At 48.9% G+C, this 13,846-nt stretch overlaps 1 protein-coding gene across 1 annotated transcript in view; it reads left to right on the top strand.

The window, feature by feature from the left end:
- The window catches only part of KIF5C (kinesin family member 5C), a 200,313-nt gene extending 186,858 nt beyond the window's left edge, over positions 1-13,455 (top strand). The window contains exon 26 of the mRNA XM_056117490.1: positions 13,223-13,455. The gene's annotated coding sequence lies outside the window, so the exon portion shown is untranslated. The remainder of the gene's footprint in view (positions 1-13,222) is intronic.
- Positions 13,456-13,846: the final 391 nt, after the last annotated feature.

Genomic DNA, 13,846 nt, shown 5'->3' with positions numbered 1-13,846 from the left:
AAGACCCCACGGTGCGCAGAGCACCAGGCCTCATTCTCTGGTGGGGATCTGGGAAGGTGTCTGCTCGCTCCTGGCTCTATGCTCAGCGATCAGGCCTGGCAGTGCCCAGGGAACCACCTGTGGTGCCGAGGCCTGAACTGGGCTCGTTTGCCGGCAAGGTCAGCGCCGTGCTTCTGGGCTGCCCAGGGGCCCAGACACGGAGCCTGTCAAACACGGTTCCCAGTCCTCAGCAAGACCCATCCACCAAGGTCACTGCCAGGTGGCTGAATGGATTGTGCTTCCATGGTGCTAAGACCGGCCATCGCAGAGAGGAAGCTGTGGAAAGAGGCAGAGTCACTCCGAGGTGGATCCGTGCCCGACTGTAGCCTTCCCTGGGGTTTTCTTTTCTCTCTCTCTCTCTCTCTCTCTCTTCCTTCCTTCCTTCCTTTTCTTTCTTTCTTCCCTTTCTTTCTTTCTTTCTTTCTTTCTTTCTTTCTTTTTTGCTATTCTACTTTTTAAAAATTTTTATTAGTGAAACACCATGAGGTATAGTTGTATACTTACAAATTTTTTTACTTGAGTTTCAGTTATACAATGATCGAGTACCCAAGAATAGCCGAGATAGGTACTAGGAGGTTTACTCCATGGCTTGGAGCCCAGCCACACACTCTAGGGGAAAAAGCAGCTCAGATAGCGAAGGGAGCACCAGATAAAGGTGTTGGGAGGATCCTCCCAGGATGGGAGATGCATGCTGAAAGTAGACTATAGACTGAACATGATAGCCACTCAATGCCTCTTTTGCAAACCACAGCACCCCAAAGGAGAGAGAAAAAAAGGGAATGCCCTGCCACAGAGGCAGGGTGGGATGGGGAGGATGAGGGGTGGGAGGGATACTGGGATGGGTACACATATTTTTTTTTAATGAATATCCGTGAGATACACTTACAGACTTACAAACTTTTGTGCTTACATCTCAGTCATACAATGATGGAGTACCATCCCTCCACCAGTGCCCGTTCTCACCACCAATGTTCCCAGTGTCCTTCCCACCACCCACACCCCATCCCCCCACCCCACCCTGCCTTTGTGGTAGGCACCTTCACTTTTGCTCTCTCTCTCCTTTTGGGTGTTGTGGTTTGCAGTACTTATCAGGGGTTTTCTTCCAGACCCTCGCTGCACCCGCGGGTCAGGAGCAAGGCACAGGGCCACTCAAACTGCAAGGCCAGCTGGAGAAGGTTGCCTTTCTGCTGGGCACCTTTGTGGCCCAGAGTCACGTTCTTATTCCTCTCTAGCTGAGAACAGGAGATGGGTGTGGGGCGGGCAGTCAGCACCCGGCTTTTATAGACTATCCCCTCAACAGCTCTGTCAGGTAAAGAATCTGAGTTATGTTTGATATCGGCACACTTAGAGTTTCAGTTTTCTCTCTCTTTGGGGGATCGGGGAGAGAGTTACTCCCGGCAGTGCTCAAGGTGGTGACTGGGACCGAAGCCCTGGCATATGCGCTGGGCCTTTGAGCTCCCTGGACCCTGGAAACTGGCAAACTCTTAATAAGCTTCCCAGCCAAGGAACTCAGGGGCGTAGGGACGGTGTGGGGAGCCCGTTTCCTCCTGGTCATGTCAGTGGGCCCCATATGTGGGGAGGAGAAAGATGGTCACTTTCTCCCGATCCACCTCTGCCACCCGGGACCCCGGGTTACTGGATTCTTATCTTGCTTTGCAGAAAGGAATTTCAGGAGTAGATGAGCAGTGAAAATTACAGTTTTTATTTGGAGGTTTTGAAGGGAAGGAGGGAGAGAAAGTGGGAGAGAGTGGGGAGTTACATGCTCAAGAGAGAACCCGGGCTTCTCCAAGGGCGGAGAGGCCCCTATACATATCCCAGCATTAGGCATGAAAACGTGAAAGTACACATCTCAAGAGGGGAGATGCGGGTGACACATGTGCTCAGGCACCGAATGTGCTGGGCCACATGGGCTGGGGTAGCCTATGCGCACCCTTCCTTTGGTCAAGGTGGCCTTTATAGGGTTTTTCCAACCTGCCCCCTACATGGGGCTTCTACCTAGTAACGTTAAAGTCCATTGCGAAGGAGGTTGCCAAGGGGGTTGGGAGTGGTGATGGTCTTCTTTGAAATTCCTTCCCTGACTTTTTGTTTCTGGAGGAGCTTCTGTCAGAGGGGGTTGGTGCAGCCTCCTCAGGGTCTGGTACAGACTGGCACCAGTTCTCCGTGAGGTCAGGGGTATTACTTCCCAGGCAATTTATGCCATTGCCTTGGGAGGGAGTCTTCCCTATCTGCCTGCCTGCTTACATCACTGGGAACCCCTGCACCAGAATCACATTCCGTGAGAGGTGGGCGCAGCCCCCTCAGTGGTGTCACTGCGGTGTCATCTGCTTGCGGTGAAGACTGCCGGGATTTATTGTGGCATAATATTCTGTTGGGCTGGAGCGATAGCACAGCGGTAGGGTGTTTGCCTTGCACACAGACAACATGGCCGACCCGAGTTCGATTCCTCCGCCCCTCTCAGAGAGCCCAGCAAGCTACCGAGAGTATCTCGCCCGCACAGCAGAGCCTGGCAAGCTCCCTGTGACGTGTTCGATATGCCAGACACAGTAACAACAAAAGTCTCCAATGGAGACGTTACTGGGCCCGCTCGAGCAAATCAATGATCAACGGGAGGGCCTTTACCTTTACCTTTACCTTTTATTTGTTAGGGGCCCCATAGGAGGGTGCCGCGGGCTTATTCCTGGATCTGCGCAGGGGACTGTGTGTAATGTCGACGATTGAACCCAGGTCAGCTATGGGTGAGGCAAGCATCCTACCTAGCTGAACTATCCTTCCGGCCCTGACAGGCAGGCGTTATGGAAGACCCCAGAGGCAGTTCTGGCCAGTGGGCGTGTTGAGAGGGGGCCTGGTCGATGTGCCACGGGGCGTGAGAGCGGCCGAAACTGAAGCCAAAGGGCAGGGAGCGGTGGATGGTGTTTAAGGCTGTGGGCAGAGAAGGTTGCCCGGTGAGGAGGGCGCACAGGGCAGCACTGGGCCCCACATGGGACCAGGCCCTGGGGACTGGGCAGGAGAAAGGAGGGTGCATCTGCGGAGTGGGACTGGGAGGGAGAATGAGGTTCGGGGAGCAAGGCAGGGCCCTTGCTCTCGGGAGATGGTGGCCGGTGTCTGTGGCTGCTCCGAGCTCAGGAAGATGAGCCCTGAGCCTGGATGGTGTGAGGGAGCCAGAGAGGCTGCCGTGAGGAGAGAGGAAGAAGCCCCCTGGTGGGGATGGGAGCCAGTGGGGATGGAGCCTGCGGCTCTCACACCCTGGGGTGTGACCCCGAGGGGCAGAGGAACGGAGGCCAGAGGGGTAAGAAGTGGTGCTTCAGGGCTAGTGAGAGGGTGCCTTAACCCCGACATGCAGTTCACCTGCGTTCCATCTCCCTCGTACCATGCTTCCCAGGAGACTGCAGGAATGATCCCTGAGCACAGAGCCAGGAGTAAGCCCTGAGCATCGGAACATGTGACCCTCCCCCCATATCTCCCCCATACACACCCATACGCGCGTGCGCGCGCACACACACACACACACACACACACACACACACACACACACACACAAAGAGGAAAATGTTGTGTTTCTCTTAGACAGGAGACTTGGCTGCCCCCTTGTGATTAATTATACAAGTGAAGGAGAACTTGGTACTGTAGGAAAGTTACCAAGCATGCAAGGTACTGAGTTCCTGCTATGTGAGGGCCTGTGAGCCAGAGCATGACAAGGCCACCATGAGTGGAGGCAGAGGAGGGGCAGGTGCTGGCAGCATGCAGGAGGTGGGATGCAGGACGCAGGAGACAAAACTGACCTCTTCCTGCAGGTTTCCTCCTGCGAGAAGCCAGGGCATCAACTGATGGGCGTGAGGGCAAGGCAGGGCTGCAGACCTGAGAAGAGAGGTACAAAAGAGAAGAGAGCCTCTGAGGTGTTCTGGTTTTGCTTATTCAAGGTCCTGCATTTCCTGTAGATGCCCAGTTCAGCTGCTGAAGAACTCCAGAGAATAGGGCGTTTCTGGCTGTGCTTTGGCATGCCGTGGGCGCTTTTGCAAGTATGTCCACCAGGTGGCGCAAGTGGGGCATGTCCGACACTTGAGCAGTGGTTGACAATTGAGAGGCCAGTTCTCAAACTGATGTCCGGTTAAAGGGATATAGTCCTTAGTCATTCCAGAGTTTATTGTACAAACTAGTATAGCATTGAAGTATTTGCAAATTCAGAATATTATATAGCCCCTCTACTTATAAAGTTATTGTAAATGTAAAGTTATCGATTTTTTTTTTCTTTTTTGGGTCACACCTGGCGATGCACAGGGGTTACTCCTGGCTCTGACTCAGGAATTACTCCTGGTGGTGCTGGGGGACCATATGGGATGCTGGGAATCGAACCCGAGTCAGCCGTGTTGAAGGCAAATGCCCTACCCACTGTGCTATCGCTCCAGCCCCTAAAGTTATCGAAATTTTAAATAACATTGAAGCCAAATTTAGAAAATAGATGAAGATAAAACTATGTGAATCAACAGGGCAAGAGAGGGGCGAGCACTTCCTTCACACAAAGACGACCCTGGTTCGATCCCAGGCACCACATCTGATTCCCAAAGTTTCTGCAGGAGTGATCGCTGAGTGCAGAGCCAGAAGTAAGCACTGCTAGGTGTGGCCCAGACAAGCACCAAAAAAACAAAACAAAACAAAAAAAAAAACCCCAAACCTCCACTGCCACATATTAATAACCAGGTCAGAAGATAGTATAGCAATTTGTTCCCTGGCACCACCTGGTCCCCTGAGCATTGCTGGGTGCAGCCCCGGGGCTCCTCAACTACCACTAGTGGCCTAGATAATACCCGTATCATGACTCTGCACCCCTGCACACTTGCATCAAACCCATGACCCTGTTGACCAACCTTCAAGGCTCGAGAGCCTTCTGTACACCACGTGGGATGTAGCCCTGCCCCCAGGTCCAGACCACCAGGCTTAACAGCCTATAGGATGATTCTGACTGAAAGCTGAGAGTGTGTTGTGTGTTGTGTTGGGTGGCATTGGAACTGACTGGGTCTCAGGTCCTGCCCTGTTTCTTTTCCTGTTTTTTCTTGGTCCAAACCACTGCAGATGACAGTGGCTCCAGTCACTTTTGTGTACCCGTGGTGGCCGAAACCCATCATTTCACCGTGGAGCCCCCAGCTCTTTCCCCTGAAGTCAGAAGATGGTGAAAGCTTTGCAGGGAGAAATCACAAACTGAGGTGGCACAGGCCGAGCTCAGTGCCGTGTACGCTTGGCTGTGTGGTCATCAGCGAGATCATCCTGAGTGTGCACGTATGTGTCACTGCATTTTCAGGGAGGGCAAGAACAAGATCAAGTGAAAATGCCATGATCAGAGACAATGATGGGTGGCCTTTCACTTTGCTGATGCCTGTGAAGATGTGAATATTCAGAAGACTGCACACTTAGGATGAGCCGTGTCAAGTCTAGAAATGGTGTCATAGGTTAGAAAGTGTGGGTGTGCTTTGATAACTTGCGCTGGGTAAAATCTCCTTGGCAAAGCCAGAGGTGACTTCAGTAGGGCTGTCAAAGTTGTCCCTTGGAAGAAGCCATTCCAGGTTTGTACATGGTGATTTTTTTTTCTTTTTGGGTCACACCTACCGATTGCTCAGGGGTTACTCCTGGCTCTGCACTCAGGAATTACTCCTGGCAGTGCTCGGGGGACCCATGTGGGATGCCGGGGATCAAATCTGGGTCGTCCACGTGCAAGGCAAACACCCTACCTGCTGTACTAAGGCTCCGGCCCCTGCTTTTGCGTTTTTGAAGGCATGAGGAAACCAACCCTGACCAAGCACTTCTGCATGGGTGCGAGTGTGTGAGGGGGGAGCTGACCGATGCTGCTGGGTTTCCTGAGACAGCCTGGCAGTGCTCCGGGGCCTTGGCCTCAGCTGGCAATGCCGTGCGGTGCTTGGGGATTGAACCTGGGTGGGGTGCATGCTAGGCATAGACCAGGGTCCCTGTGCCAGCCATCTCTGTGCTCCAGTTCTGCATTTTACAGCAGGATCCCCCAGCTGAAGGAACGCATGTGCACAGGTCGGCCAAGAATCAAGGTCTTGTGTCCTGGATACTACGGGGGTGGGGGGTGCTGTGTTCTTCGGGGTTTGTTACTTTGCATCCTCTTTTGGGTGCATCTTTTTGGTGACTGTTGCTAAGGTAGCGTTTGTTGCCAGAGAAGAGGGTGGGGGAGCTCCCGAGATGCTCAGGGCCTTGTTGGTGTGCAGGCATTGAACCTGGAGCCTCGTGTACATGCCAGGCACACACCCTCCCTCTAGGTCCCTGCCCCTGCCTGATGGCACCATGCAAGGTGGTGGACGAAGGCAGACACGGGGCCTCTGGTGTCTCCTGCTGCAGCCTGACTCCTAGCTAATGTCACCACCACATCCACCGCCATTGGGATCTGGAATGTGTGATGGTCACATTCCCCGGACATCCGGAATGTCTGTCACAGTCCGCTCCTCCCGTCTGGGATATGTCAGCAACAGGAAATTCAGTGTCTCCTAGCCTGGTGCCTCTGGAACTTCAACTCTCTTTGACTTTGAAGTCTCGCCCCCTCTCTTCCTCGCCCAGACTCACTGCCATTCCCTGATCTTTGGGCCCCCTGAGAGCATCTTTTTTTCCTTGGAACTGAAAGAGGTTCATCTTGGTGCCCCATAACTCTCCTTCCAGTTCCCCTTCCCTGCCCCCCCCCCCTTGCTCCTCCCTTACTTCATCCACCCAAGGAGAAATGGAGTTTTTCTCTCTAAGTTTTTCTCTCTAAGGTCTTGACTGTTAGAACCCCACGTGCTTCCTATCTGGTCATTGGTGTGTGTGTCCTTTGGTTCAGAGTCAACTTCCCAAGTCGCCACTTATTCATTTACTTCTGTTCTGTTTGCTTTTCTGCTTCGGCCTCATGTTCCTTCTTGTTCCTGTTTTCTTTGTTCTGAATTCCTGGATCCAGCCTGGGTTCGCACCATTGTTGGGGAGGTGTATTGACTGTTTTCCTGATTTTGATACTCTAATCACAAATCAAATGGAGTCATTTTATGTACACATAAAACACACGGCTTCTTCCCTTAGCAGAAATGGATTTACTCGACCCATGGAGATGGGGAGAAATTTTTTTTTTAAAGCCCCATGGCTTTCACTAAACCATCAGGCACTTTGATGGCTACTGCTGCTGTGTACCCTAGTGATAAAATGACTGAGTCCTCTGTGTGTGTGTGTGTGTGTGTGTGTGTGTGTGTGTGTTGGTAGGAAGATTACCCCGGGGGGAGGGGGGTGGTGGCTGTCTTAGCACTAGGGTTTAGACATCCTGGTGCAGAATAGGGCTTGACTTGACTGTGAATAGCTAAGTTTTCTCGGGTCTCTGTGGCCCAAAATCATCCTCGGTAAAAAAAAAAGTGGTCCCAATATTACCTGCTGGTGTGACCTATTAACCCTCGAAGGCAGAACATGGTCATACATACAGAGCACTTAGGCCAGTGCCAGGCACAGAGTGGGGACTCATGGTTTTTGCTTTGTTGTCTTCATCTGATTCCTTTTTATGATTTATTTTTCTAATCCCAAGAGTCTGGTGGGTCATCCAGATCACACACCTGTTGGCAGATCTTGAACTGAGACCTCCGATTTGCTTTGTGGCCATCCTCAAAGTTCCTGGCCTTGAGACTTTTGATAGTATTGATGGGGGTCAGGGTGATCATACAACAGATCGGGCACTTTCTTTGCATGCAGCTGGTCCAGGTTTGGTCCCTGTCACTCTGTGTGGTCTCCCAAGGAACACTGGGAGCGTTCTGAGCACAGAGTCAAGAGTAAGCTCCAAACACCACCAGGTGTGGTCCCCAAACATAAATAAAATGAAGTTTTTAATTTTCATTTTATTTTATTTATTTTTTTGAACTAGCAAAGTTTTTATTTATTTTTTCATTTTTTAAAATTGCATTTATTGAATCACCATGAGAGCAGTTACAAAGCTTTCAGGTCTAAGTCTCGGTCATACAATGAAACACCCCTACCTTCACCAGTGCCCATTCTCCACCCCCAACTTTAATTTTCATTTTAAACAATTTTGTTTATTAAGGAACCATGACTTCCAAAATCATTGCTAATTGAGCTTTAGGCATGTAATATTTCAGCACAAACTCCATCACCTGTGTCATCTTCCCTCTGCCAGTGTTCCCATCTTTCCTCACTACTTCCAACCCCCTCCCCAATCCCAGCCTGTCAACTTGACACACACCACAAAGTTCCGGTGGTTGCAGCTTAGATCTCATGTTTTCAGTTTTGTTGAGTCTGTATTTTGGATACATGGCTATACCGCTCACCCATATCACTGGTATAACCGAAGCCCTGATGCCTGTTCACCCATTACTTCTCATTCTCTTCTTTCCCCCTTGATTTCTTTCCTTCTCTGTCTCCTTCTCCTCTCTAAACACTGGGCCAGGGGTGATCTAGGCATTCCCCCTCTTTACTACCAAATTAAGTGTTTTAAAGTATCGATAACATCAAAGAACATTTTATTTCTGGATTTTGTCTATGGACAGGTATCATTCAAATTCAAGTGAAATTTTTTTTTACTGTTTTAAGCTTTTATTTTTATTTTATTTTATTGTTTTTATTAGTGAAACACCATGAGGTAAAGTTATAGACTTACAAATTTTTGTGCTTGGGTTTCAGTTATACAATGATCAAGTACCCATCCCTCCACCAGTGCCCATCCTCCACCACCATGGGTCCCAGCATCCCTCCCACCCCCCATCCCCCCATCCCACGCTGCCCCTTGTTCTCTCTCTCTCTTCTTTTGGGTACTGTGTTTTGCAAGAGAGGTATTGAGTGGCAGTCATGTTTGGTCTATAGTCTACTTTCAGCATGCTTCTCCCAACCTGGGAAGATCCTCACAACACCCTTTATTTGGTGCTCTCTTCTCTATCTGAGCTTCAAGTAAATTTTTTTTAATGTTTCTACTTATTATCAACATATATGCTTTTTTTTAATGACAACAATTTTTGTAAACAAAAACATTTAACAGAATGACATTGTTTTATATCTGTCAAATATCTGAAATATCCAGCATCCTGGGTACTAGCAGAATTGTCCTGACTGCTTCTATAACAGCTATAGTTTGTCTGTCTGTGGCTCTGAGGTGTTTGAGCTGACATAGATGGAGACACCCCAGCAAGACTGCGGACCACTTAACAGCTGAGAAAATAGGGGTACAGAGAAGCCACAAGGGGGGTACCTCCACCGAAGGTTTATTCTGGAAATTAAATGAGGCAATGGTACCATCCATGTCCAGCTCTGGGGAGACCTTTGTCAGGCCAGGCAGGTGGGCTTCAGGGTGTGTGAGTCTGGGGACTAGCACTGAGTGCCCCTCACAGGAGGAGTGACAGGGTCTGGAAGAAGGAATTCCTTCTTTTGTGCACAGTGCCGTACTCTGCCATACTTGAATTCTTTTCAACTTCTCAATCCTTTGAGTTAGACATTCAGAGCAAATGACTTGGCCTGGCCAATCGCACTCAGGCTGCGGGAAGATGTTCCACTCCTGTTCTGCAGTGATTCGTAAAGCACTATGAGTAGTTCTTAGAACATGGGGGTTGGATTGTAGAAAGGCCACAGAGAAGATGAGGTGCCGTTGGGATTCAGCGCAAGCCCACTGCAAGCAATTGCAAGAGCCAGCTTGGGGTGGTGGCGGGAAATAGGGCTGGTAGAGATATCTCAGCGCTTCCTGCGAACCCTGCTATAATGAGCTGCTTCCTTCAGCTCCTACCCCAATCCCCCCTCAAAAAAAAAGGAAGAAAGAAAAGGCGGTTTTACTTCCTTCTGTATCTGGTGACTCATGGCCACTCTGAATTACTCTTTTGGGTCAGTCAGATGGACAGACTATGAGTCCAGTAGTTCATGTGATCCCATGTCCTGTTTTAGGCAAGGCTGTTTTGATCCGCCCCCAAAGTTCACTTGTTGGCAAGAGTTTCCAGCCTGAGCCTGAGCTGCAGGTGACCATTGTGTACCATCAGAACAGTCAAAAATGGGTTCTCTTGAAACCGACCCATTTCTCTTTATAAATTATACCCATTGCTCCCTGCAGTTCACCTGACTAGGTGAACAGTGGGGAGCTAGGGATGGATGGATGAATGGAACTGTTTTAGTTGGACCTACTTTTTTTGTTTTTTTGGTCATACCCAACAGTGCCTGGAGTCCACCAACAGCTCATTGTTCGATGTGGGGTTCTCTTGGAGCCAGCCTGAGTCTCCCAGGGTAGAGTGAGCTTTAAGCTGTCTCTTGATTTTTTGAATCTACTTTCTTGTACCTGCTGCAAAGACCGCCATGGCCTGTGAATAAAGGTCTTTCATTCTTTGTATTTTTAGAGTTGAAAGCCAGTAAGGCAGGAATGCTTTCTTGGGTCCCCTACCAGCCATGCTTAGGGATTACTCCTGACTCTCTGCTCCGGGGACCTTAGGGGATGCTAGAAATGGAACCACGGTCAGCCACCTGCAAGTCAAGAGCCCTGCCCTCTGTACTATCCCTCCAGCCCCAGAATCACCTTTTAAGGAGCTTCTTTTAGGTGGTCTGTGTTTTTCCTTTCGGCAGCCTGTCACATCCAGGTTTGTGCTCTTGTCCTCCTTAAGGTGACTTCACGGTTGTAAGTTGGGTCTCATTTGCACCCACCTGCCAGTGTCCTCCAAACTATTAGCCAAAGCATGCTGAATCTTGTACATGGAGGAGGGGGTCTGAATGAAAGGCCTTTAATGGAAATTGTGCCACTTCATGGTCTGCTGGAGTGACGAGGCCGCCCGGTTGAGTTTGTGTGTCTAAAGCTTGCCTCTGTCAACATGGGTTGGCTGCCATCATCAAGTTAAGCCCTAATCCTACAATTGAAGGTATGTGCTGAGTACCTCCCAGCCTCCCGGCATGCAGGAAGACCAAATCATTTGACCAGGGTGACCTTAAGTGGTTTTAAGGAAGCTTGCTTAGAAAACTGAACCAGCACACAACATTAATGTGGGGGTGAGCTACGGGTGGTATGGAGAAAGCATTCCTGCTCTTACTGGCTTTCAGCTTTAAATGGGTTTAAATTACAGCACGTTTAGGGTTTTGTCTTCTGATCCCAAGGAAAAGCACCGAGTCACACCAGAAAGGTGAAACATTAAAGGTGAACTTGCAAAAAAAAATAGTTTGTAACTCAAAAAAAAATCATGAATATCACCCTAGAAGGTATAACTCTTATAGGAAGCAGTGTTGCCATTGGGCTATGAGGAGATGTTCATTCCCAGGGAGCTCCCTGAATTTGTATTTATTTCAAGGAGCTTAATAGGTTTCTTTATTTTCTTGAAGAGTCTGAATAGATTATTTACAGTATCTAACTGTGTAACCAGGATACCACCAACAAAAATATATGCAATAGTAAAAACAATAGCCCTGTAACGCGAGGATGATAGATTCTTTTAAAGAACACATTCTCCTTTTTTTTTTTAATTCCATGTTTGTTATACCTCCTTCCACTCTTTTTATTTTTAAAAAGAGCTCTTATCTGACTTTTTTTTGCTTTTTGGGTCACACCTGGTGATGCTCAGGGGTTACTCCTGGATTTGCGCTCAAGAATTACTCCTGGCAGTGCTCAGGAACCATATGGGATGCTGGGAATTGAACCTGGGTCAGCCGTGTGCAAGGCAAATGCCCTACCCTCTGTGCTATCGCTCCAGCCCCTTATCTGACTTTTATAATCCCTTCCATGCCCTATTTTTTCCCTATAATTTGCATCTGGCTTGTTTATAGAAACGAATGGTTGCTACAAGTTTACAGCATAAATCAGGAGAGTGAAGAGAAAAGCAGTAGAGAGGGAGAGAGTGGGAATGAGGGCAGGAATTTGAGATATTTACAGTTGCATCCTTACTTTGGACACTCGCCTTCTCCAGGTGATTCCCGGAAAGCATGGGGAGAGTGGGCAGGAGGGAGTTCTTTTTCAATCCAGAGAGCGGTTGGATTTTTCCAGGTGTCTCAAATTTTGTGTGCTGGGCAGATCCCACATGTCGTTGTTAGAGCAAGCATCTCCCTTGCTCATTGCCTCCTCTGCACCCTGCACCCACCCAGGGCTCTGCAAAAATCTAGAGACCAGAAAACAGACAGACCAAGCGTAGGAAGAAGTTGAAACTTTCCATTACTCCCTGGGAATTGAGTTGGGTTGAGTCAAAGGCAGAGGGCAAAGGCCATGGAAGGCTGTTCTCCAAGTCTCTATCCAGACTCTCCTCCTAGAGACCAGTGGACATCTGCAGAGAAGCATAATGCCAATCCAGGAGGAGCTTTTTCATCCATTCTGGGACTGGGGTGCTCTTTCTTGAGAGCTGGGGTTCGCGCAGTCATGTCTGTTCTGTCTCCATCCCCCAAGTGCTCTTCAAAATGTTTTCCCTGGCGAGTGAGAGATGCAGTTTGTTCTGAAAATCTGCAGTTTCAGTAGCAACTCTGACTTCTCTGGCAGAGAATGTTGTCCGACTCAGCACTTCAAGGACCAGCAATGAGTAGGCAGTGGCACTGTCCACTGAGCTAGTCCCTGGCCACAGGTGAAGTAGGAGCATTTGAGCTGTGGCCTGGCCCAAACTAGTCAATGTTTGAACCGGTGAAATAGACATCAAGTTGCAAAGGCTGTGGACAAAAGTGAAATACCTTAATAGTTATATTGTACTGTAAAATTACATTACAGCATGGAAAGCTGGAGATACTGTACAGCAGGTGGGGTGCGGTTCCCAGCACCCCCGTGTAGTCCCATGAATTCCATCAGGATCGATCCCTGAGCATAGAGCCAGGAGTATGACCCGAGCACAGCTGGGTGTGGCAAAACAAACAAACAAACAAAGTAAAACAACAAAAATCTCAACCTGATTTATATATAACACATATAGTATAATGGAAACACATAAACACATAAATATTCATATTGTATACATCTGTTTAACATGAACATTAAGTAACAAATACTAAAATTAAATAGATATGTGTATATATACATTCTGCCACGGAGCTACGTTCTCAGATCCTAATATTAATTTTACCTGTTTTCTCTTTTTTTAATGTCGCCCCTTGAAAATGTAAAGTTAAACCAAATGGATAGCTCTGGTCTAAGTATCTCGAATACCAGCAGAGACACGAGGCATGCAACCCCACTGTGCTCTCTAACTCTTCTCTTCCATCTCTCTCTGCTTTTCTTCCCACAGATAAGACTCTCCACGTAGCATGTCAAGGACTATATTAATCAACAGTTCCTTAATTTTCTCCCTCCTACCCAGTCCCCATTTTCTTTTACACTCGCTTCCCCCGGCCATCTGCAGTACTCCGGGTTCAGGTATTTGAGCTGTGTAGAATTTCTGTGTGTACAGACCCGTGCTAGGACCTTTCCTAGGAGTGCTGGAGGAGACGGTCGCAGAGGATCCACTCACTCCCGGGAACCATCGCCATGGAATTGGCCTGGATGTCGCACGATCTCCAGGCCTTCCCTCCACTCTGCCGTCCAGTGCCCTACTGGGCCATTCCCTGGAGGGAACAACCAAGTGCTGAGGTGGCGGGGGACCTCACTCCGTTGCAACTGCCTGGTATCCTGTAAAATAAACACACGACTTTATATTTTTAGGGAACGAAAAAGTGCTGCTATAGGGTTCACAGTTTTCATTCCGAACACTTTTCTGAAACCAGTGACCCCCAAAGAAGCATTTTGATGACCTGGTCACCTCTTTGGAATCTATAAATGACACCTTGTAGTATGGCACTCATTCAGATGGCAGAGCAGATTTCAAGACAGGAGAGAAAAAAATACCAAGCCGAAAGTACCCATGTCGAGTTTGTTCAT

This window comes from Sorex fumeus, unplaced genomic scaffold (genome assembly GCF_029834395.1).
Source record: "Sorex fumeus unplaced genomic scaffold, SorFum_2.1 ptg000035l, whole genome shotgun sequence".
Taxonomy (NCBI): domain Eukaryota; kingdom Metazoa; phylum Chordata; class Mammalia; order Eulipotyphla; family Soricidae; genus Sorex; species Sorex fumeus.
The sequence above is the reverse complement of the archived record's forward strand: the minus strand, read 5'-3'. Positions and strand labels throughout refer to the sequence as shown.